General features: G+C 41.5%; 1 protein-coding gene across 1 annotated transcript in view; it reads right to left on the bottom strand.

Annotated features, from left to right (window-relative positions):
• Positions 1 to 5,414: 5,414 nt before the first annotated feature.
• Positions 5,415 to 25,621, bottom strand: part of LOC131401455 (P2R1A-PPP2R2A-interacting phosphatase regulator 1-like) — a 116,345-nt gene continuing 96,138 nt past the window's right edge. The window contains exon 9 of the mRNA XM_058536791.1: positions 5,415 to 5,425. The gene's annotated coding sequence lies outside the window, so the exon portion shown is untranslated. The remainder of the gene's footprint in view (positions 5,426 to 25,621) is intronic.

Raw genomic sequence — 25,621 nt, 5'->3', positions numbered from 1 at the left:
CATGAAGAGCATTCGGGATGAGTGGGAGAAGGTGGTGCCACCAGCAAGAGGGCCAAAAGGAGCAGAGTACAGAGAAGATAAGCAGGTCAGCTGTGGGCCGGTAGCTGCTGAATCAAGCCGAGCAACCAAAGCCTTCTCATAGACATGTCCTATCTCGTCATGATGTCAAGGGCCACCCCCTCCAAGTTCTTAGGGGCCCATGGTTTCTTCTTGAGAATCCTTGAGAGGCCCTAGAATTTTCCATAAATAGTGGTTTCCCAGCTGACCTCTCCTTATTTACTGAGTGTAACAGGGAATGCACAGCATTGGACCTGGGCCTGGGCCTGGGGCTGAGACTAGAATTGCCCTTATCTTAGGACGCTTGGATAGTCAGGTTTGACCAGGGGGAGAAATATAAGGGCGGGAGGAGAACGCTGACATAGGAGCACTCCCATGACTCAGGGTTTAATGTCTTAGCAAGGACCCGTGGAGCCAGTGTTAAGATGCTGCTGGCAGGGCCAGCCCGGTGGCATAGCAGTTAAGTTCATGCGCCCTGCTCTGGCAGCCCGGGGTTCATGGGTTCGGATCCCAGGCGCAGACCTACACACTCCACATCAAGCCATGCTGTGGAGGCGGCCCATATACAAAATAGAGGAAGACTGGCACAGATGTTAGCTCAGGGCCAATCTTCCTCACCAAAAAGAAAAAAAGATGCTGCTGGCATGGTTATTTGAGGCTGGGGAGTGAGGAGGACAAACAATGACCACAGTAAATGAAGTGGACATGCCAGAACTGATTAGATATCGGGGAAGGAGTCAGAAAGTTCAAAGTGTCAGGGATGTAGCAATGTTAGAATGGCTTTTTTATGTCTTACAAACAATTGCATAATCCTGCCTGTGTAAAAGGTGAGTCCAGATAAACTGCCACATGACTACGTTCCCTGGGAAGGTTCAGAAGACATTCCTTCAGCAGGAATGCACTGGTGGGCAGGGGCACCAGCTTCTTTGAGAAGAACAATAGTGGTTGTCTTCTTTAGACCAGGATTGACAGTAGGAGATGCTGGGCTGAACTGGGCCCCTCAGTGTCAATGGAGATAATAGGATTCTGGTATAGCAGAAGCCAATGATGATATTTAACTGACCTGGGCAAGACCAAAGTAATTTCCATAATGGGCTGTGTTATGGGCTGAATTGTGTCCCCCCAAAATTCATATCTTGAAGTCTTAACCCCCAGTACCTCTGACTGTGACTGTGTTTGGAGATAGAGTCTTTAAAGAGATAATTAAGTTGAAATGAGTCATTAGGGTGTGCCCTAATCCAATATGACTGGTGTCCTTGTAAGAAGAAGAGATAAGGACACAGACACACACAGAGGGAAGACCACGTGAAGACACAAGGAGAAGATGGCCATCTATAAGCCCAGGAGAGAGGCCTCAGAAGGAACCAACCCTGGCAACACCTTGATCTTAGACTTCTAGCCTCCAGAACTGTGAGAAAATAAATTTCTGTTATTTAAACCACCCAGTCTGAGGTACTTTGTTATGGCAGCCCGAGCAGACTAATACAGGTCACCAGGCTGGAGTAGTGACCAGAATGCCTGACTTGCAGAAATCTGTAGTGATGGTTAATAGACATGGTATTCTTAGGGATAAGAGAGATGGCCAGCCAACTAGGGTGGTGGTTGACTTGTGTATTCTCTAGAAATTTAAAGCTGGGGAGAAAAAAGCTACTGTCAGCCACTACAATGGAAAATCATGATCCTTCATCCAGTTTCCAGATCCTTCATCCAGTTTCCAATTTTTTCCAGAAATTAGTTCACAGATCCAAAGTCCAGCAATTGAAGGGACGGCCGGGTGCCCTTGGGGAAGAACTCTGCAATGCCACTGAAAGTATGTACAATAAATATTCCCCCAATGCTTTCCCAAAGGTGCCAATGTCCATTCGCCTTGAGTTGTACTGGGAAGGAGGTTGAAACAAGCTGGTCATTCACCAAGGCCAGCACTCATAGGCAGTGGAGCACAGAGAAGCTGAAGATGGAGACAGGACAGTAGTATCTTGCTATGGACTGAATGTTTGTATCGCCCTAAAATTTGTATGTTGAAGCCCTAGTCCTCAATGTGATGGTATTTGGAGGTGAGGCCTTTGGGAGGTAATAAGGGTTAGACTAGGTCACGAGGGTGGAGCCTCCATGATGGGATTAATGCCCTTATAAAAAGAGGAAGAGACATAAAATCTCTCTCTCTGTCTCTCTCTCTCTCTCTCTCTGTCTCTCTCTCTCTCTGTCTCTCTCTCTCTCTGTCTCTCTCTCTCTCTCTCTCTCTCTCTCTCCCTGTATGCATGGACCAAGGAAAGGCCATATGAGGACATAACCAGGAAGAGAGCCCTCACCAAGCACCCAGTCATGCTGGCACCCTGATCCTGGACTTCCAGCCTCCAGAACCGTGAGAAATAAATGTTTGTTGTTGAAGTCACCCAGTCTATGGTATTTGTTCTAGCAGCCTGAACTGACTAAGGCATATGTCAAAGGCAGAAAAGTCATCAGCAGTGAGTATCCAGAAGCCAGATGTCAATATGAGACAGCATGTCAAAGCCAGTTAATACACAGCTGAGTAGAAGCAGACGTAATTCTAGTCAATTTTGTTACCCAACTGTTTAAGCTTGACATGTGATAACTTTAAAAAATATTTGCCTGAATTCCTGGGTGCTAGGTAGAGTACTAAAGGAATCTAAAGATGTCTGGGGACATCTCTGACTTTTGGGGGGCAGATACCAAAAGAGGACACTTATCCTTTTCTACTACCAATCTCTTGGTTCCTGTCAATAGCAGAATCCTGGACTGTACAAACTTGAGTGTTGACCTCATTTACATTCCTTCTGTTTTTACATTTTTTGAATGAGGCCATGTTCTATGGTGACCCAACCAGCCAGGAAGTATCATCATTTAATAAAACCACCTTGTTAATTTAAAATGCAAACAGCTGGAGAAAACAGACCTCTAGCATTAAGAGGATTTGGATTGGCCAATATTTTCATCAAAGAAAAAGATTATAAATAGTGGCTATACCATTTTTGCAAAGTCTTATCTACCTAACAAGGTTTTATTGCATTTCCTAGCACCCACCTTTCAACACAGAAAATCCTCAGGCCTAGTGAATCCTGATGAGACAATCTTAGCATTGCTTTGGCAGCACCTGTGAAGCTGGACTGGATTAAAGGATGATGTTGCTCTTGGTTTAAAATCTTCATAAATGAATGCTGAACGTTTGCTGCTATTCATTACATGAATGCTCTTAAGAAAGGAATTTTAGTACTGACATTAACGGAATTCCTGTAAGTACTTAGTAAGTCATAACCCATGGAACAGGTACTTAGAAAAAAGCTTAGGGTGGAGATTTCTTTCTCTTCTACGGCTACAGCAACCATCTGTTGAAGATTGTTGTTTTCTATTCTGGAAGAGAGTTTTGTTCTGTACATAAACTGAGTAGCACATGATTTTTTTTAACCTACCAACTTACACTGAGATGAAAGCTTGGTAGGAAGTATTTATGTCAGATCTCAGGGAACAGGCCAGTGGGACCACACAGACTGTGAGGATCTGAGAAGTGGAGCTGGAGTCTTCCCACGAGGGGCAGGGACAGGCACTGAGGGACAGATACAGCTGTGGAGTCCCAGACAAGGAGGCAGCTTTAGGTTTGGGCGTGTGGTCAGAGTGGATTGAGAGGTTCCAACTTGAAGTGACAAGAAGCATATTGACAGAATCGTAGAGCAAGGAATGAACCAGAACCTCTGCAGGGTCATCCTGAGGAACCAAGCCCCTGCTAGCTAAAGGGGGAGAAAAGTTACCCAGTGGGAAGAAGAAAGGGACCTAACACTTACATTGGACACCTGAGTGTCCACTGGAATCTCAGTACTGCTACGTGATGCCTTCTCTGTCCTCTCCCTGACACACACATGTAAGGAACCAGATGTAGAGGAAGGAAAGTAGGTTTTAGAGTTGAGTAGACCTGGGTTCAAATCATGGTTCTGTCATTTATTTACCTGCTGTGTGACCTGGAACACAGTACTTGCCCTCTCTGATCTTCAATTCCCTCATCTACAAAATAGGAATAACAACAGCCCTTACTTTATAGGGTGTTTTTAGGATTAATGGAGGCAATGAAAGTGTAATAAGTTTACTGAGGTGTCTCAACTCATTGGGGATATGTACATAAAATGGTTTCATTTTATTTATTTCACGTTTCCCAGTAAATATCCCTCAACTGCACTGTGCCCCTGATGGAGGTGTAATACCACATTCTGCTGAGGTGTGAAGCTCTTTGCCCTCATACTGTGGTAGTTTTTGGCAAGACCATGAGCCCCAATCTTAGCTATCATTTTGGGACAATTCCTGGGCATGCAGATATATGCCATATATATCCTACCCACTCCTCAAGAATCAGGAAATTCAGAGGCCTGTCCTTGCCCCCCTCCACCTGGCAGTCCCCCTCCCGCAGTGTCTTCCTCTATGCTGCAGCAGCATCAGGCACAGTGCCGATACAGTAGAGAAAGGCTAGACACCAGTCCCCATTTTAGTAAGACGGTGGGTTACTTCCAGTGACCCCTGTTTTTCTGAGTGGTTCTCTTAGAGCTTCCCCTCTCTAGGCTTGGGTAAGGGAAACATTGCACGGCCCCAACCTAGACCTCTCATATCAACTGGGCACCGGGGCATAAAGCGGGTTTTTCCACAGCAGGATCTGTGGGCTGATGGCTGGCCCTAATGGCTACTGGTTCTCTGAACTTAGAATGTGGGGGAATGAATATCTTTTGCTTTAAGTTTTGGGCCCTTAGCTGCAGTTCCAAGAGAACATGTAAATTATAGGGACAGAAATCAGATCAGTGGTTGCCAGGGGCTCAGGGTAGGGGTTAGGGGATTGACTGGGAAGGGACATGCAGAAACTTTTGGGGGTGATGGAAATGTTACACATCTTCTTCTGGCAGTGATCGTGTGACAAAATTCATTGAACTGTGCACGTAAAAAGGGTGAATTTCGGGGCCAGCCCAGTGGTGCAGTGGTTAAAGTTTGCATGCTCTGCTTCTGTGGCCTGGGGCTTGTGGATTCGGATCCCAGGTGTGGACCTATGCACCGCTCATCAAGCCATGCTGTGGCAGCATCCCACATACAAATAGAGGAAAATTGGCACAGATGTTAGCTCAGTGACAGCCTTTCTCAAGTAGAAAGAGGAAGATTGGCAATGAATGTTAGCTCAGGGCCAATCTTCCTCACCAAAAAAAAAAAAAAAGGTGAATTTTGCTGAATCTAGATTATACCTTAATAAAATAAAAACAGGAAACAGGGACAAACATCCATTGGGCACCTCACGGTATCCTATGACAAGGTAGAGTGCTTAGTGCCTGGCACACAGTGTTCAGTAAACAGTGGCTACTGTTCCTGGTGTGGGCCAGCTCTTCTGGAGCTCAGCCAGCACTGTCGTAGTCACAAAACTATGTATCTAGTCATCTCATCGCTCCCTCTCCTGGGCTGTCCTGTCACCTGGGGCTGCTAATGTGGGCATTAGTGGCGAGGTTCCTATTTCTGTAGGCCTCAGGCAAAGGGAGGGCCCGCTTCAGCATTCCTGCTCTGGGTCCCTGAAGGGTTAGAGCCAGGGTGGAGGTGGAGAAGTTACTGACCACTGAGAAAACCTGCCCAGGGCCTCCCAGGAGATCTGCTGGGTTGGTACTTTGGACTATGATCTCAACACTGCCTTTCCTGATGTCCCTGCAGAGAGGCACGACCTCACCCTGAGCCAGACTCGCTGATTCTCATTCCTAGAAGCCCTGTGCTGGGAACAGAGGATACAGGGAGATAAAGCAGGAGAAAGAGGCATGTTTTTTTGCTGACTCCCGACTCAGAAGAGCAGCTGATAAGGCCTTACTTGTGGAGCATGCCTCCCTGTTTTTGTTAGAAACTTTAAAATATTTTATTTAAATATTTCAAGCTCTTGAGGCTTGACTCTTTGGAAAAGGAGAGCTTGCCCAAGGCTTTCAAGTAGCTGTTCTAGAGTAAATGAGTGACCATCTAGGGCGGGCAAGGGGTCTATAAAAGTCAGACATCAACTGAGGTCACGCTGTCCTTTGAGATTCCATATAATTGGCTTACACCCCTGCCCCACACCCATAGGGGCCCCAGCAGGAGTCTGGGCATTCTGAGGAGAACCTGCTCTTCTCTAATCACACACCCCAGGCTCTGAGTTCTTGCTTGGGCTGAATTAGTTCAGTGAAGAGATGTGCTCACCATCTCACCCTCACTGGCGCTGTTCCCCACCGTGGAGACTGTGGAGTGTCGAAATTAAGAGCCCAGCCCTGGCTACACGTTTGCATCACCTGGGGAGCTTTTAAAACTCTCAATGCCAAGGCTGCAACCCATGCCAATTACATCAGAGTCTCTGGGGGGCGGAACCCAGGCATCAGTATTTTTTAAAGCCCCACACGTGCCTGTGTTGTGCAACCAAAGTTGAGAAACAGTGCTTTCGAAGTTCAGACAGACCTGGGTTTAGGTCTGGCCCTGCCACTTACAGGCTGATGGACCTTGAATAAACTACCTAAGCTTTCTGAATCTCACTTTCTTCATCTCTAAAAGAGTTTGTATGAGGAGTCCATGAGTTAATCCCCATAAAGCATGGTGCCTGGCAGAGATCAAGCATCTAATAAATGGAAGCAGTTAATGTATTTTTTATAAGACAGTCTGTTGCTATTATTAATAGTGGATGAAGAGCAATTTCATGCCCTTAAAACCACTAGCTCAGGAAACCAGTGCCCTTAATGGAGGTATATGAGAAGATAAATTCTAGCCACAAATATTCATTGTGATTCTAACTCATGCTAAGCTTTGAGGGGATGAAGAGATGATATGCTCTATGGTCTCCTGGGACTCACCAATCTAGTTGTGGGGAGAATAGATGTGTAGATAAAGAAAGAGGAAGTTAACCTTAACTTATGCTACTGACAATAAACAAATTCACACTATGTGCCGGAATGGCCAGGGGAGTTTTCTTAGAGAAGGATGTGGCATTGAAATATGGATAGGATTTGGACTGGCAGAGAGCACTGGGGAGAGTATCTCATTTCAGGGAGAGGAAATGGCTAAGTAGAGATCCAGTGGCTGGAATAAAAATGGGTGAACTAGTCTGAGTGAAACAGGGTTTGTTATAGAAAGCAGTGGAGGATAAGTGTAGAGAGGCAGGTTTGGGAAGAATTTGAATCCCGGATGAAGGGCTGTGGACTTTATCCTGTAGATTCTTAAGGAGTGTGTGTGTGTGTGTGTGTGTGTGTGTGTGTGTGATGGAATCCTTTGAGCATTGAATGAAGAGCTATGTGTATGGTGGGAGAGGGGGTCAAGGATGCTAATTTATCACATACCTCCCCCATCGGATCTGAACCAATAGAGAAAGATATACGTGAATTAGAAACAAAGTATGGGCTTTGTTAATAATAAAGCTGAGTTGGAGAACATAGCATGGCTCCAAGGCCAAAATGAACTCCTTATTCTTTTCTCCTAAATTAGATGAAATTAGCCATCTAGTCACAAGCAGGAGAAGCCCCGACCTGCTTGCAGAAGTAGGAAGCAGAGAGACTATTTGCCAGCTGTACAGAGAAATGGAGCAAGAGGTCAGGTTATTTACTTGCAGTGACCCTGAACATATTAACCCTCCCCAGAATTGGAACCACTGGAAATCAGGCCATCGGAAAATGGCAAATTTTAAATATAATTTCAGGAAGTTATTTGACTTCCTAGGAGTTCATGGACCCCAGAATAATGATCCCTGATGTAGGCAATGATAAGTCACAGATATTTTTCAGTAGGGAAATGAAGTAGCAGATTTATTCATAATACTCAAAAAGTGGAAGCAACCAAAATATCCATCAACTTTTAAATGGTTAAACAAACCACGGTACATCCATGCCATGGAATACTACTCAGCAATAAGAAGGAACGAAGTATTGATACCTGCAACAACCTGAATGAATCTCCAGAGAATGATGCTGAGTGAAAAAAGTCAATATCAAAATTACATACTATATTATTCCATTTATATAATGTTTCTGAAATGACAAAATTATAGTGATGGAGAACAGAATTGTGGTTGCCTGGGCTTAGGGATGTTGGAGGAGAGAGGGAAGTGGCTATGGCTATAACAGGGTAGCACAAGGGATCTTTGTAATGGAACTGTTCTATAGCTTGACTGTAGTGGTGGTCACATGAATCTACACATGTGATAAAACTGCATCGAACTAAATACACACACACACATACAAATAAGTGTGTATAAAACTGGTGAAATCTGAATAAGGTTGGTGGATTGTATCAATGTCAATTTCCTGGTTGTGACAGTGTTCTATAGTTATGCAAGATGTGACCATTAGGGGAAATTGGGTGAAGAGTGTATGGGATCTCTGTTTTATTTCTTATAACTGCATATGAATCTACGATTAACTCAAAGTGAAAAGTTTTTAAAAAGCAAGTTTCACCGAGCATTAAGTGTAGTATGATTCTCTTTGTATTCACGCCCTCAAAAGGATACATACATATATTTGTGCTTATATATGCATTAAAAAATTTCTAGAAGGCCATACAAGATACAGTTAACAGTAGTAGTTTTGTGGGCCTGTAGTAAGAAGAGACCTACTTTTCACTGTACATCCTTTTTTACTCTGAATTATTTTAACAATGTGCATATTTTCTTTTTAGTTTTAAAGGAAAATTAGTTGAAGAAAATAAATTGTTGTAGTCACTGGAATCAGATGTGCCACTTTATCATCAGAGTACTGGCATCTGATTCCTCTTCTTTGCTGCATTCTGCAGAGTGACTCTGATCTTTGCATTGTTGGATGAGACTGGCAGCCTGCTGAGGCTACCACAAGCTGGGACCCATCTCTGATGGACATTTTCACTGAAATCAATGTCCTTTATGGTTAAAACTAATAATTCTCCTCTTGTTTAAGTGGATAAAAAAAATGGGTGGACCTATAGGGAATGATATAAAAAAAGATCAAAATATATATATATTTATATATTTTTGTGAGGAAGATCAGCCCTGAGCTAACATCCATGCTAATCCTCCTCTTTTTGCTGAGGAAGACCGGCTCTGAGCTAACATCTATTGCCAATCCTCCTCCGTTTTTTTTTTTTCCCCCAAAGCCCCAGTAGATAGTTGTATGTCATAGTTGCACATCCTTCTAGTTGCTGTATGTGGGATGCGGCCTCAGCATGGCCGGCGAAGCGGTGCGTCAGTGCGCGCCCGGGATCTGAACCTGGGCCGCCAGTAGAAGAGCGTGTGCACACTTAACTGCTAAGCCACGGGGCCGGCCCCAAAATATATTTTTAATTTAAGAAAAAGAAAGTTGCAGAAAAATATTGTACTTTTAAAAACCTGCATATGTGCATGAATTGTGAGGATTGTACATGAATGAACACTTGTATATACATAAAATGTTTCTGCCAAAATCTGTTATCATGGCCACCATTAAGGAATGGTGTGGTAGGCAAAATAATGTCCCCTCAAAGATGTCCATGTCCTAATCCCCAGAACCTGTGAATATGCTTTGGTACATGGCAAGAAGAAATTAAAGTTGTAGATGGAATTAAGGATGCTAACCAGCTGACCTTGAAATGGGGAGACTACCCTGGATTATTCAAGCATGCCCAATGTAATCACAGGAGTCCTTATAAGGGAAAGAGGGAGGTAGGAGAGCAGGGGGTCAGAGTCAGAGAGAGATTTGAAGATGCTATACTGCTAGGTTTGAAGATGGAGGACGAGGCCATGAACCAAGGAATGCAAGTGGCCTCTAGAAGCAGAAAAGGCAAACAAATGGATTCTCTTCTAGAACCTTCAGAAGAAATATGGCCCTGCTAATACTTTGCTTTTAGCCCAGTGAGATCCATTTTGGATTTCTGACCTCCAGAACTATAAGATAATAAATCTGTGTTGTTTTAAGCCACTAAGTTTGTGGTAATTTGTTACAGCAGCAATAGGACACGGACATAAATGGTTATGAAGGTAAGAGGATACACTGGGATATTTTTACTTTTCAATTTGCACCCTTCTTTAAGAGAAAAAGAAATAAATTCATCAAATTTAAGAGCTAAGTGGTGACCCTACATAAATGGTTTTCATCAAAACTCTGGAGCCCAGAGGGAGAGAGGGGCTCTGACTGGATGGGGCTCTAGGCCTACTCAATCCTGTTTCACTTTTATCTGTTATTTATACTGGGCTTTGGTGGCTGTATTAATTAGGATTCTCCAGGGAAACAGAGAGAGAGAGAGACAGACAGAGAGACAGAGACAGAGACAATTGGAAAAAACCTACAGTTCTCCTCCTGTGTCTTTCTTTACTATCACGCAGAACACTCATAACACTCTGATACCTGATGTGTGGGGTTTTTTCCCCCACCAAGAAATACTCTGTAACGCTATCTGGGGGGTCCAACAATTTAACTCAGTTCTGACACTATATACCTGGAGATGGTGTCAGATCCCACAGGTTAAGGGCTCAGTCCTACAAGATTGCCCCCGCCCCACTTCAGATGCCAAATCCCAAATCCAGATTGCCACTGTGCTTCTGACTGATCAGCTATAAATTGGAGATTCCCATGACCCCCTCCTCTGGTTTGATTAATTTGCTAGAGCAGCTCACAGAACTCAGAGAAACACTTACTTACATTTACCAGTTTATTGAGGGATATGATAAAGGGTACAGATGAGCAGCCAGACGAAGAGATACACAGGATGAGGTCTGGGAAGGTCCCGAGTGCAGGAGCTTCTGTCTCCATGGAGTTGGGGTATGTCATCCTCTGGGTACGTGGATGTGTTCACCAACCTGGAAGCTCCCTGAATCCTATACTATTGGGATCTTGTGGAGGATTCCTAACGTAGGCATGATTAATTATTAACTCCATATCCAGCCCCTCTCCCCTCTCTGAAGAATTGAGAGTGGGGCTGAAAATTCCAAGCCTCTAATCATGACTTGGTCTTTCTAGTGACCAGCCGCCATCCAGGAGCCCATCCAGAGTCACTTTGTTAGAACAAAAGATGCTTCTAGTGCTCTTATCACTTAGGAACTTACAGCCGTTTTAGGAGCCCTGTGTCAGGGACTGAGGACAGAGACCAAATAGATATTTCTTATTATAAATAACAATGAAAGAAAGAGAGAGACAGAGAGAGAGAGACTGAGAGAGAAAGATTATAAAGAATTGGCTCACACGATTATGGAAGCTGGTAAGTCCCAAGATCTGCAGGGTGAGTTGGAAGCTGGAGACGCAGACGAGCTGATGGTTTAGTTCCAGTCTGAGTCCAAAGGCCTGAGAACCAGGAGAACCAATGACATAGTTCCAGCCCAAAGGCCAGCAGGATTGAGACACAGGAAGAGTGGATATTTCAGTTTGAAGGCATGAAAAAGCCAATGTTCCAGTTCGAAGGCCATCAGGTAGGAAGAATTCTCTCTTACTTGGAAAGGCCTTTTTGTTTTATTCAGGCCTTCAACTGATTGGATGAGGCCCACCCACATTAGGGAGAGCAATCTGCTTTTACTCAGTCTATCTACCAATTTAAATGTTAATCCATCCCAAAACCTCCTTACAAAAACATCCAGAATAATGTTTGACCAAATATCTGGTCACTCTGTGACTCAGTCAAATTGACACATAAAATTAACCATCACAGTGACTAAAAAAGGTTTGAACATCATTGACCTACTAAACATCCACCATTTTACTGATGAGAAATTTGAAGCCAGAGAGAGGAAGGCCCTTGATCTTCTGATCTTCCTTACTGGATTAACTGATCTGATTTAGGAGCAGGGCTTCATTCCCTTGTGGAAAATCGGGTAGAATCTGTTTCCTTGCTTTTTCCAGCTTTTATAGGCCACCACATTTCTTGGCTTGTGGCCCTCTTTCTCCATCCCCAAGAGCAGCAGTGATAGGTCGAGCCTTTCTCACATCAAATCACTTCAGCACAGACTTTCCTGACTCCCACTTTCACTTATAAGGACCCTGTGATTACTTTGGTCCGACCTGGATAATCCGGGATAATCTCCCCATCTTGAAGTCAGCTGACTAGCAACCTAAATTCTGTCTACAACCTTAGCTCCTCCTTGCCAAGTAACATAACACATTGACAGATGCTGAGGAATAGGAAATTGATATCTTTGGGGATCCATTATTCTCCCTACCACAATACTACTGCCAGAGATATCTGAAAGAACCTCTCTGTTCACACTGCTGACCTGTTTCCAGAGGGACACTGGCTTCCTGGCTTAAGGCTGAACGCTTCCTATTTTCTGGCATCCAGGCCCCTCTAGAACAGGGCCTTACCATGCTTATCCAGTATTATCTTCTCATAATTTCTTCTTTAATTGGTTGTCCCACCTGAGAAGTGATCATTTCTCTTTGGACCCACATTACAGAACCAAAACCAACCAACCAACCTAAGGTCAGCTTCTCATTATTGAATGGCACATTGAATCAAAATTTTAAATAGTTTCCATATACTTCAGGGCCTTTGCATTTACTCTTCCTTCTGCTTGGAATGCTCTTCCCACAGAGTTCCCTATGGCTGCCTAACTTCTTTCAGGTCTCTGCTCCACTGCTTCACAGATAGCCATAGCATAAATGGCATGTCTCTGCCCCACTCCATCTCTCTCTCTTTCTATCTCCTTATTCTGCTTTATTTTTCTTCTTAGCATTTATCATGACTTCACTTAGATCATATATGAAATTGCTTTGTTTGTTTTTCTTCCTTCCCCCACTAGAATGTGAGCTCCATGAGAGCAGAACTTTGTTTTCTTCACTGCTGTATCTCCAGCATCTAGAACTAAGCCTGTCACCTACTAGGTGCTTACTAAATATTTGTGTGAATTCATTCCCTTTTCTCTATCCCCATTGCCACAAATTTAGTTTTAATGCTCATTGTCATCTCTCATTTGGATAATTGGAACAGTCTTCTGACTGGTCTTTCTAGGCTTCCCCTTCGCCCATTCTGCAGTCAAAATGACCTTTCAAAACCAGAGATCCAATCATGATATTCCCTTGCACACACACAAAAAAACTTCTGTGACTCCTCATTTTCTTCAGGATAAAATAACTTGGCACCAAGGCTCTCCATAATTTGGTCCCTGTCCACTTGTCATTCGATCATGATATAAGCAATTCATGAACACCTCTTTGTGTCAGATACTGTTTAGATTCTGGAGCCACAATAATGAATGAGACATGACTCCCAATATCAAAAAGCTCATAGGACTAGCTCATAGGTCTTGAAATTGACAGGTACAGAGAGCAGAGTGGGTTGAGGAACACAATTTGGGATGAGATAGCTGGGACAGAAAGTCCCTTCCGATTTCCTAGGTGTAAAAAGTCACCATTTGTAACAAGCACTCACTCTAGTAACTGCTTTCTTAACAAAGTGGAAAATTTATCTTGGATGGGCCCTAGGAATGGGTATTGGGACAAAGGAAAGAGGCAGAATAGAGCCTAGGGTTTACTTCTGACCTCCACAGCAGACCCAGAGGGAAAAAAGGAAAGGAAGCAGCACCCAGGAGTAAAATACACTAAGAATAAAGTCCTCCTTGCATTGGTAATGGGGGTGCTGGGAGGGTGACCTGACTTGGCCTCTCTGTCCAGTACCAAAGAGAAATCTGCTTATTAGGAGACTCATCTACTTATACAGAAGCTGCAGTCAGGCAGTCTTTTCAAGGAAGGTGATCTTGGGGTAAATAGTTCCATACAAAGGCAAAGCTATTTCTCTTATGCATCAAAGTCCTCCAGTCATAAAGACAAATGGTCAACCAAGGAACACCAAGTATTTGAAGAAAACAGCAACATAAAAGAAGTCCAAGATGAACAAAGAAATGTCTGATCCTCAAGGAAGCAGATCAAAGGATCCAAAGGATCAAAAAGGATATTCAAAAAGATCCTTTATTTAGCACCCCCATAAAGATTAGAGAATATATTATATACGTAAAACCAGAAAAGCAATCAGAAAATGAGAAAGTTCTCGGATAAATAAAGATATTAGGAAGTATGATAAATATGAAAGAGACTACAAGAGCTAAATTAGATTCTCAGGAAAACAGAAAGTATGAACTAGATTTTATCTGTAACATCAAGCTCATCAAAGGGAAAAATATTTGCAAAGCAGTTTCCACCACTTAGTTCAGAAAATCTCTGCTTTTTCACTCAGTATTGACAGGCTCTTGCAGGTAGCCTTTAGGCTTACAACTTGTTTCCATATTTGGCAGCAAAAACACATCACTGTGAAAAACAGCATCTCTCAAATCTAGAATATCTCTTTGAAACTTTTGATCTTCATATCATAGGCAATATTTAGAATTAGTAACTGATAAAATAGTAATTAGCCATTTATAAGGACTAGAATTATCCCGATATTTAAGAGCATCCAGGAATATTTCAATTTATACAATTAGAGCTGGATGGAATCTTAAGATATAATCTCAAATTTAGGAAACATAAGCTGAGGTACAGAGAGTAGGTGGGTTGTTCAAGGTCATCCAGAGCCTTGGCTTGGAAACTGGCCTCCAAATTTATAGGCTACTGTGGAATGGAAATCAGCTCAAAGCTCGTGAACAAACTCTTCTCAGAGTTTCTAAAGTTACATGATTTCCAAAACTTCAGGCATTGCTTCAGTTAAACAGACTCTCATTAATAGAAAAAAACAATAGCTACCTTACAACATAATTTTTAAAAATGACCCATACAAATAGTTTTAGAGAAACACAAACAATTTAGTTCAACTGCTCTCAGGGTGACAGGAAAGCCTCAAGAGAGCAGGATTCAAAAAAAATGTGCCCATTCCAAATGACATCCTAAGGCTTTCAGACTCAAGTTCTCATAGAGATATGATGACTAATAAGAAATCACTTCCTGAAAACGCAAACCAGGAGTGATGTCAGCATCATGGTGGAGTGAGTTGTTCTCTTTGTCTCTCCCCTCTAAGTTACAACTAAATGGGTATTCATCAACCCTCAGAGGATTCCCTGCACAGCACAACAGTACATATGAGAGATCCATGCAGCCATGCGACTGAGGGTGGGGGAACTGGATCCCCAGGAGGCGGTGGAACTAGGTGAGTGCACCCCTCCCCTTCTATGGTGGCAGTGATCTAGGTGACGGGTCCTCACACAGTGGCTGGCACGACAGTAAGAGGACGTGGGGGCAGCGCAGCCTGTGCAAATGCTTTTGGAGTTGTAGCCTGGCCCACGGGAGTGCCCACTGTGCTGCAGTGGCCCCGCCCATGGGAATGCTCTCCACCAAGTGGTGTGGTTCAGCCTCCCAAAGGAGACCCCACCAAGCACAGCAGCTCAGCTGAGCCACCTGTGAGTGCAGAGCTGGCCCATGTGAAAGAAAGCACTCCTCCTCTGCCACCTAGCACACCAGCTCAGCCAGTCCCCTGCCAAGTGCAGTGGTCCCACATCAGCACAACCCACTGGTGGAGCACAGAGGCCCCACCTGCATGTGTGTGCATGACCTGCCAAGCAGCTGTGGTCAGCGTGAAAATGCAGAAAAGCCCTACCATCACAACTTCCAGCAGATGGAGCAGGATCAGAAAACACAGCTCCTGCCCCCACACAGCAGTGGCAGGTGGAATCTGTGACCTGATACTACCACAAATGCGCCAGCAAAGGATCACTTCATCAAACACCATGAAGAACTACCTTAACACTTCAGAGCAGAAGGAAAATGACAATTCTCCAGAAACTAATCCTGAACTGACAGAAATTTACAAACTAAATGACAGAATTCAAAAATAGTTTCCATAAATAAACTCAATGAGTTATAAGAAAACTCAGAAAGACAGTTCAGTAAGCTCAGGAATAAAATTAATGAGCAGAAGGAATACTTCACCAAAGAGATTGAAACTCTAAAAAAAACAAATAGAAATTCTGGATATGAAGAACTAATTAGATAGAATTCTAACTAATAAGAATTAATGAGATAAAAAATAATCTAGAATCCATAAAATATTGAGCTGATATTATGGAGGACAGAGTTAGTGATTTAGAGGACAGAAATATAGAAATGCTTCAGGTGGAGGATGAGACAGAGCTAAGATTTTTAAAAAATGAAGAAAATTTTTGAGAAATATCCAACTCAATTAGAAAAAGCAACATAAGGATTATAGATATTCCAGAGGGAGAGAGGAGCAGAGAGCTTGTTTAAAAAAAAATAACAGGGGCCAGCCGGTTGGTATAATGGTTAAGTTCACACACTCTGCTTCAGTGGCCCGGGGTTCATGGGTTCAGATCCTGGGTGCAGACCCGCACACCACTCATCAAGCCATGCTGTGGTGGCATCCCACATACAAAATAGAGGAGGATTGACACAGATGTTAGCTCAGGGACAATCTTCCTCAAGCAAAAAGTGGAAGATTGGCAACAGATGTTAGCTCAGGGTCAGTCTTTCTCACAAAAAAAAAAAAATGGAATAACAGCTGAGAACTTCCCAAACCTGGGGAAGGAACTGGACTTACAAGTACATGAAGCCAATAGAACTCCTAATTACATCAATGCAAAAAGACCTTCTCCATGGCATATACTATTAAAACTGGTAACAGTCAATGACAAAGAAAAAATATTAAGGGCAGCAAGGCAGAAGAAAATAACATACAAAGGAACCTCTATCAGGCAGTCAGTAGATTTCTCAGCAGAAACCTTACAGGATAGGAGAGAATGGAATGATATATTCAAAATACTGAAAGACAAAATCTTTCAGCCAAGAATACTCCTCCAGCAAAACTATCCTTCAGATATGATGGAGAAATAAAAGCTTTCCCAGATAAACAAAAGCTGAGGGAGTTCACTGCCACTAGGCCTGCCTTACAAGAAATGTTAAAAGGAGCCCTCCCATCTGAAACTAAAAGCAAAGGTTTACAAAACCTTGAGCAAGGAGATAAATAGACAGATAGAATCAGATAATTGCAGTTCTATATCAGAATAGGGTAGTAAACACTTAATTATAACATAAAACCTAAAAGAGAAGGAAAGCATCAAAGATAACTATAAACACTTCAATTTAGTCACCAACTTACAACACAGAAAATACTAATTTGTGACAACAATAACTCAGAAAATGAAGAGGAAAGGGATGGAACCTGCTTAGGCTAATGGAAATAAGAGGCTATCAGAAAATGGATTATCTCATCTATGAGATCTTTTATACAAACCTTGTGGTAACCACCAAACAAAAAATCAGAGCAGAGCCACAAATCGTAAATAAAGAGACAACTGAGAAAACCATCACAGAAAACCACCAAATTGAAATGGCAGTCAGAAACATAAGGGAAAAGAAACAATGGAAATATAGAACAACTAGAAAACAAGAGAAAAAATGGCAGTATTAAGCCCTCATATATCAATAATCACTCTAAATGTAAATGGATTGAATTCTCCAATCAAAAGAGACAGAGTGGCTGGATGGATTAAAAAACAAGACCCAACAATATGCTGCCTCCAGGAAACACATCACAGCTCTAAAGACAAACATAGACTCAGAGTGAAGGGATGGAAGATGATACTCCAAGAAAATGGCAAGCAAAAGAAAGAAGGTGTTGCCATACTTATATCAGACAAGGTAGACTTCGAGATAAAAAAGACAATGAGAGACAAAGAGGAACAATACATAATGATAAAAGGGACATTCCACCAAGAGGATATACTTATGAATATATATGCACCCAACACAGGAGCACCAAATTATATAAGGCAACTATTAACAGACCTATAGGGAGAAATTGACAGCAACACAATAATAGTAGGGGACCTCAACATGCCACTTACATTAATGGATAGATCCAGACAGAAAATCAACAAGGAAACAGTGGCCTTAAATGAAATACTAGACCAGATGGACTGAATAGATATATATAGAACATCCTATCCAAAAAGAGCAGAATACACATTCGTCTCAAGTGCACATGGAACACACTCAAAGATAGACCATGTGTTGGGAAAGGCAAGCCTCAGTAAAGTTAAAAAGATTGAAATCATGTCTAGCATCTTTTCCAACCATAATGTTATGAAACTAGAAATAAACTGCAAGAAAAAAGCTAGGAAAGTCACAAATATGTGAAGCCTAAACAACATGCTGCTGAAAAACCATTGGATCAATGAAGAAATCAAAGGAGATGTTAAATAATATCTGGAGACAAGTGAAAATGAAAATACAACATACCAACTCTTATGGGATGTAGCAAAAGCAGTCCTAAGAGGGAAATTCATAGCAACACAGGCCCACCCCAACAAACAAGAAAAATCGCAAATAAGTAACCCTAAACTACACCTAACAGAACTAGAAAAATAAGAACAAACAAAGCCCAAAGTCAGCAGAAGGAGGGAAATAATAAAAATTAGAGGAGAAATAAATGAAACAGAGACAAAAAAAAAAAACAATAGAAAGGATCAATGAAACTAAGAGCTGGTTCTTTAAGAAGATAAACAAAATTGACAAACCCTTAGCCAGACTCACTAAAAAAAAAGAGAGAAGGCTCAAGTAAATAAAATTAAAAGGGAAAGAGGAGAAATTACAACAGATACCACAGACATACAAAGGATTATAACAGAATACTATGAAAAACTATATGCCAACCAATTGGACAACCTAGAAGAAATGGATAAATTCTTATACTCATACAACATCCCAAAACTGAATCAAGAAGAAATAGAGAATCTGAATAGGCCAATCATGAGTAAAGAGATTGAATCAGTAATCAAAAACCTCCAAAAAAACAAAAGTCCAGGACCAGATGTCTTCTCTGGAGAATTCTACCAAACATTCAAAGAAGATTTAATACCTATCCTTCTCAAACTATTCCAAAAAATTGAAGAAGACGGAATGCTTCCTAACTCATTCTATGAGGCCAACATTACCCTGATACCAAAACCAGGCAAGGACAACACAACAGGCCAATATTGCTGATGAACATGTATGCAAAAATCCTCAACAAAATATTGCCAAATCAAATAGAGCAATTCGTTAAAAGGATCATACACTATGATCAAGTGGGATTTATACCAGGGATGCAGGGATGGCTCAATATCCGCAAATCAATCAATGTGATACACCACATCAACAAAATGAGAAATCACATGATCATCTCAATAGATGCAGAGACAGCATTTGACAAGATCCAAAATCCATTTATGATAAAAACTCTCAATAAAATGTGTATAGAAGGAAATTACCTCCACATAATAAAGGCCACATATGACAAACCCACAGCGAACATCATACTTAACGGTGAAAAACTGAAAGCCATCCCTCTGAGAACAGGAACAAGACAAGGGTGCCCACTCTCACCACTCCTATTCAACATAATACTGGAGGTTTTGGCCAGAGCAATTAGGCAATAAAAAGAAATAAAAGGTATCCAAATTGGAAAGGAAGAAGTAAAACTCTCGCTGTCTGTGGACCACGTTTCTATATATAGAAAACTGTAAAGACTCCATCAGAAAACTATTAGAAATAATGAACAACTACAGCAAAGTTGCAGGGTACAAAGTCAACTTACAAAAATCAGTTGCATTTCTACACACTAATAATGAACTAGCAGAAAGAGAAGTCAAGAACACAATCCTAGGTGCCAGCCCAGTGTCGTAGCAGTTAAGTTTGTGCGTTCTGCTTCGGCGGCCAGGGGTTCACTGGTTTGGATCCTGGGTGCGGACCTAATCGCTGCTCATCGGGCCATGCAGAGGCAGCATTCCATATAGAAGAGCTACAACTCTACAACTGTGATACACAGCTATGTACTGGGGCTTTGGAGAGAAAAAAAGAAAAAAAAGAGGAAGGTTGGCAACAGATGTTAGTGCAGGGCCAATCTTCCTCAAAAAAAAAATAATACAATCCTATTTACAATTCCAACAAAAAGAATAAAATATCTAGGAATAAATTTAACCAAGGAGGTGAAAGACCTATACACTGAAAACTATAAGACATTATTGAAAGAAATCGAAGAAAACATAAAGAAATGGAAAGATATTCCATGCTCATGAATTGGAAGAATAGACGTAGTTAAAATGTCCATATTACCTAAAGCAATCTACAGATTTAATGCAATTCCAATCAGAATCCCAATGACATTCTTCACGGAAATAGAACAAAGAATCCTAAAATTTATATGGAACAACAAAAGACCCCAAATAGCCAAAGCAATCCTGAGAAAAAAGAACAAAGCTGGAGGCATCACAATCCCTGACTTCAAAATATACTACAAAGCTATAGTAATCAAAACAAAATGGTACTGGGAAAAAAACAGACACATCGATCAATGGAACAGAATTGAAAGCTCAGAAATAAAACCACACATCTATGGACAGCTAATCTTTGACAAAGGAGCCAAGAACATACATTGGAGAAGGAAAGTCTCTTCAGTAAATAGTCTTGGGAAAATTGGACAGCCATGCTCAAAAGAATGAAAGTAGACCATTATCTTACACCATACACAAAAATTAACTCAAAATGGACTAAACACTTAAATGTAAGACCTAAAGCCATAATGCTCCTAGAAGAAAATATAGGCAGTACACTCTTTGACATTTGTCTTTGCAGAATCTTTTTGAATACCATGTCTACTCAGGCAAGGGAAACAAAAGAAAAAATAAACAATTGGGACTATCAGACTAAAAAGCTTCTGCAAGGCAAAGTAAACCATGAATAAGACAATGACAGCCTACCAACTGGGAGAAAATATTTGCAAATCACATATCTGACAAGGAGTTAATTTCCAAAATATATAAAGAACACATACAACTCAACAACAAAAAAACGAATAACCCCATCAAAAAATGGGCAGAGGATATTAACATATATTTTTCCAAAGAAGATATACAGATGGCCAACAGGCAAATGAAAAGATATTCAACATCACTAATTATTAGGGAAATGCAAATCAAAACTACAATGAGATATCACCTTACACTTGTCAGAATGGCTATAATTAACAAGACAAAAATTAGCAAATGTTGGAGAGGATGTGGAGAAAAGGGAACCCTCATACACTGCTGGTGGGAATGCAAACTGGTGCAGCCACTGTCGAAAACAGTATGGAGATTCCTCAAAAAATTAAAAATAGAAATGCCATACAATCCAGCTATCCCACTATTGTGTATTTATACAGAGAACATGAAATCAATGATACAAAGAGATCTGTGTTCACCACAGCATTATTCACAACAGCCAAGATGTGGAAGAACCCAAGTGCCCATCAACAGATGAATGGATAAAGAAGATGTGGTATATACATACAATGGAATACTACTCAGCCATAAAAAGATAAAATCGTCCCATTTGCAACAACATGGATGGGCCTTGAGGGTATTATGTTAAGTGAAATAAGCCAGACAGAGAAAGACAAACACCATATGATTTCACTCCTATGTGGAAGATAGATAAACACATGGATAAAGAGAACAGATTAGTGGTTAACAGAGGGAAAGGGGGTGGGAGGTGGGTGAAAGGGGTAAAAGGGCACATGTGCATGGTGATGGATAAAAACTAGACTATTGGTGGTAAGCATGATGCAGTCTATACAGAAACTGATATATAATAATGTACACCTGAAATTACACAATGTTATAAACTAATATGACCTCAATGAAAAAATAAAAATTAAAAAAAAAGCAAACCAATCAATCCAGGTTCCACAACCCTACCATCTCCTCTATCAGGTTGTCACACTCCAGGCTACTATTCCTCTGCCCTAATTAGCCAGGTCCAGATGCCAGACAACCAGGGACAGCCCCTATGGCCCAGAGCCGCTGAAATTATTCAAACTAGTCAATCCTAAACCTGTTTATTCTGCCTCACCTGTTCCTTCCCACAGAAACTGCAATCAAGGCTCTTGCCCACATCTCCTCCTTGCTCCCTCTGCCTCCTGATCAACCCCAGTGCTTCCTTGTGTGGCCCCTCCTCTTAGGAACTGTGGGGAACAATCTTTTTACTGACAGTCACCTGTCTCCCAATCTGTTAGCCTTCACCATACATGAATAATAATAAAACCTACATTTTAAAACAAAAAACAAAAACAAAAACGAAATCACTTCTCGATGCCTTTCGCATTTTATGAGTGATGTCTGTGTAGCTTCACCCATGTGGGCTCTACCTCTGGGTCTGATGCTTAAGACTATTAAGACTTTGGACAAGTGCCCTGTCTGAACTGTTAGACATTCAAGAATTTGAAGCTATTATTATTATTACTATTACTATTATTATAAATTACCACTTGAAATGGGGATAATTGAGTACCTGCCTCATAGGATTGTTATGGTTATTAAATGAGATAACACTCCTAGCACTTTGGCATGTAGTAATTGCAGAGTAAATGATCGTAGCTATTAGCAGCAGTAGCAGTGTTACATCTAATGTGAAAGTTAAGTTATAAAGTCAGCATGTCAAGTTAAAATCATATTAAAATTATGCTTGGATGGGCCGGCCCCGTGGCTTAGTGGTTGGGTGCGCGCGCTCCACTGCTGGCGGCCCCGGTTCGGACCCCGGGAGTGCACCGATGCACCGCTTCTCCGGCCATGCTGAGGCCGTGTCCCACATACAGCAACTAGAAGGATGTGCAGCTATGACATACAACTATCTACTTGGGCTTTGGGGGAAAAAAATAAATAAATAAAATTATAAAAAAAAAATTATGCTTGGAAAGCCCTACCAATTTTCCATAAAGTACATTATCCATACCTTTGGGTATGTTCTGTCTAGTTGATTTACTTCTATCTTGTGCTCATCCCGTGGCATACACTTACTGAATGGAATGGCAAGTGGAATTGCTCTTTGTCTTTCTTTTATTTTCCTGTATTGGGTTGGATGGAGGGGCAGCATGTACACACAGCTGAATTTGCATAATTAAATGAAGTAGATGGGACACCACTGGCTTATTAGTATGAGGAAGCTGGCTCCCTTCGGTGTTATCTACTGTGATCCCTGCCCTTTGCTACTTTCTTGTACTTTCTTGTTCTATGAGACAAAAGAGACTGAAAGTTTTTTTTTTAAGATTTTATTTATTTATCTATTCCCCCCAAAGCCCCAGTAGATAGTTGTACGTCATAGCTGCACATCCTTCTAGTTGCTGTATGTGGGACGCGGCCTCAGCATGGCCAGAGAAGCGGTGCGTCGGTGCGCACCCGGGATCCGAACCTGGGCCGCCAGCAGCGGAGCGGGCGCACTTAACTGCTACGCCACGGGGCCGGCCCAAGACTGAAAGTTTTTAAAAGGCTGACCATGAGACTGCTTTCTATAGAAACTACAGAATTTTAGTTGGAAAGGATCTTGAAGGTGTTGGCCAATACACTAGGTGGCAGAATATCAGAGTTGCAGATGTGACTGTGCTACTTACAAGCCAAATGAGCCTCTTAACTCCTCTGCCTTTCAATACCCTCACCGGTGAAATGATGGCCTGTGCTGCCTGCCTCCCAGGTTGTGGAAAAGACTTCATGAGACAGTAATTATCACAGTAAAGATACTAATAATAGCTAACACTCATCTAATTTTACAATACCCTTGAATGAGGGAGTGCCCATAATTTTCCCCAATTTACACATGTAGAACCTGAGACACCAGGTGTGTCAAAACACATCAAAACCTCTGAAGTGCTATGCAAGTGTAGGGAATGAGTGGGATGAGGATGTTGAGGGATAGAAATAGAAATGTGACCTTGGGCAAGTCATATCCCAAAACTGGGCCTAGTTTTCTTATCTGTAAAATGAGAAGGTTGAACGCTTTCAAGGTACATGCAAAACTTCAAGAGTCTAAATACAAAAGCTTGGAGTAAGGTCCATTGTCTATACACTAAAAAGTAAATTGTTTCAAGAACAAATTCTAATAAATTCACTTGTTGAGCTCTCTCCATTGGCTCTATTCGGTTTACATGTTGAAGCATGCATGACATTTCACTCATTGCCAAATCGCCCTTTTCTTTTATGTTTATTTGACAAGCATGAATGCTTGGAAATGTTCTGAATATTCCCTCCTTAGAGCACAATAAAAGGGCCAAGGAACATTCTCAGTAAAGCCTGCTTAGTGCTGGATTATAATTTAATAATACATTCATGGTTCCTTTGGTGTGCCTTACTGAAATATTTAATGTGCATTTTTCTGTAAGGCAAATAGAATGTATTTATTTTCCCATGTTTTTTATTGATGTTTTAATAGTTTTTAACATTGTGAAATTTTGGGTTGTACATTTTTGCTTGTCCATCACCATATATATTTCTCCCTTCACCCCTTGTGCCCACCCCCCACCCCCATTGCCCCTGGTAACCACAATACAGTTTTCTCTGTCCATGTGTTGGTTTATATTCCACATATGAGTGAGATCATACAGTGTTTGTCTTTCTCCTTCTGGCTTACTTCACTTAACACAATACCCTCCAGGTCCATCCATGTTGTTGCAAATGGGACGATTTTGTCTTTTTTTATGGCTGAGTAGTATTCCATTGTATATATATACCACATTTTCTTGATCCAATCGTCAGTCGAGGGACACTTAGGTTGCTTCCACTTCTTGGCTATAGTGAATAATGCTGCAGTGAACATAGGGGTGCATAAGCCTCTTTGGATTGTTGATTTCAGGTTTGTTGGATAGATTCCCAGTAGTGGGATGGCTAGATCATAGGGCATCTCGATTTTTAATTCTTTGAGGTTTATTTTCCCATGTTTTAATTATAAATATAACATTAAAATTTTTCAGAGGGAGAGAAGGAAAGGAAGCAAGGAAAAGGAAAGGAAGGAAAGAAGAGAGGGAGGGAGAGAGAGGGAAAGGGAGAGAGAGAGAAAGACCCTCTGCCCTAACCCAATCCCAATATTTTTTATTCCCAGATGCTTCCTTCAGTCCTTGTTCATCTGCTTCCAGATTTTTCCACAGTTCCTTCCTTCATTCCATAGGTATTTATTAGGCCATACCACCTACCAGGCACTCACTGTTCTAGGGCTGAATATGCAGCAGTAAGACAAAGTCCAAGCCCTGGTTCCAAGCCCTGTGTTCATGGACTTTTATTCTGTCTCTCTCTCTTTTTTTTTTTTTTTTGGCTTAACATTCTATCTTAAGCATTTTTCCATGTGCTTGCCCTGAAAGAATGAGGACAGAGAGCATTGCTGCTGACAAAGATGTTTGAAGATGATAATAATGACTGTTTCTTGAGTAACTCCTTTGTGACAGGCACTATCTGCATGATATTCATACATGATCTCATTTACTCTACTCTTTACTATGACTCTATGAGGTCGGAAATATTATTATTTTATCCCCATTTTACATATAAGGAAACTGAGGCTCAGATAGGTCATTACTAGCTCAGATCGCATAGTTTATAAACTACAAAGCCAGATTTGGAGTCCCAGTCTGCGTTGCCCCAAACATTTCCCTGTACTCTTGGGATGGAATGGAGCCTTCCAGTTCTTCCTTAAAGAGCTTTGCTTTGGTTCTATTTCTTTCTTTTTGAGGAGAGTAGGTAGTGGAAAGTCATTCTGCACCACCTTTTGCTCAATTTCATAACTACTTCAGCTTTGAAACAAGATTGAAGTAGAGAGAAATGAAGTAACATGAAATTTAGAGAAGTGAAAGAAAACAGGAACACTTCCTTTCTTTTTTCTTTTCT

The sequence above is a fragment of the Diceros bicornis genome, chromosome X (genome assembly GCF_020826845.1).
Source record: "Diceros bicornis minor isolate mBicDic1 chromosome X, mDicBic1.mat.cur, whole genome shotgun sequence".
Classification (NCBI taxonomy): Eukaryota; Metazoa; Chordata; class Mammalia; order Perissodactyla; family Rhinocerotidae; genus Diceros; species Diceros bicornis.
Note: the sequence above shows the minus strand (reverse complement) of the source record. Positions and strands in the feature narration are given on the sequence as shown.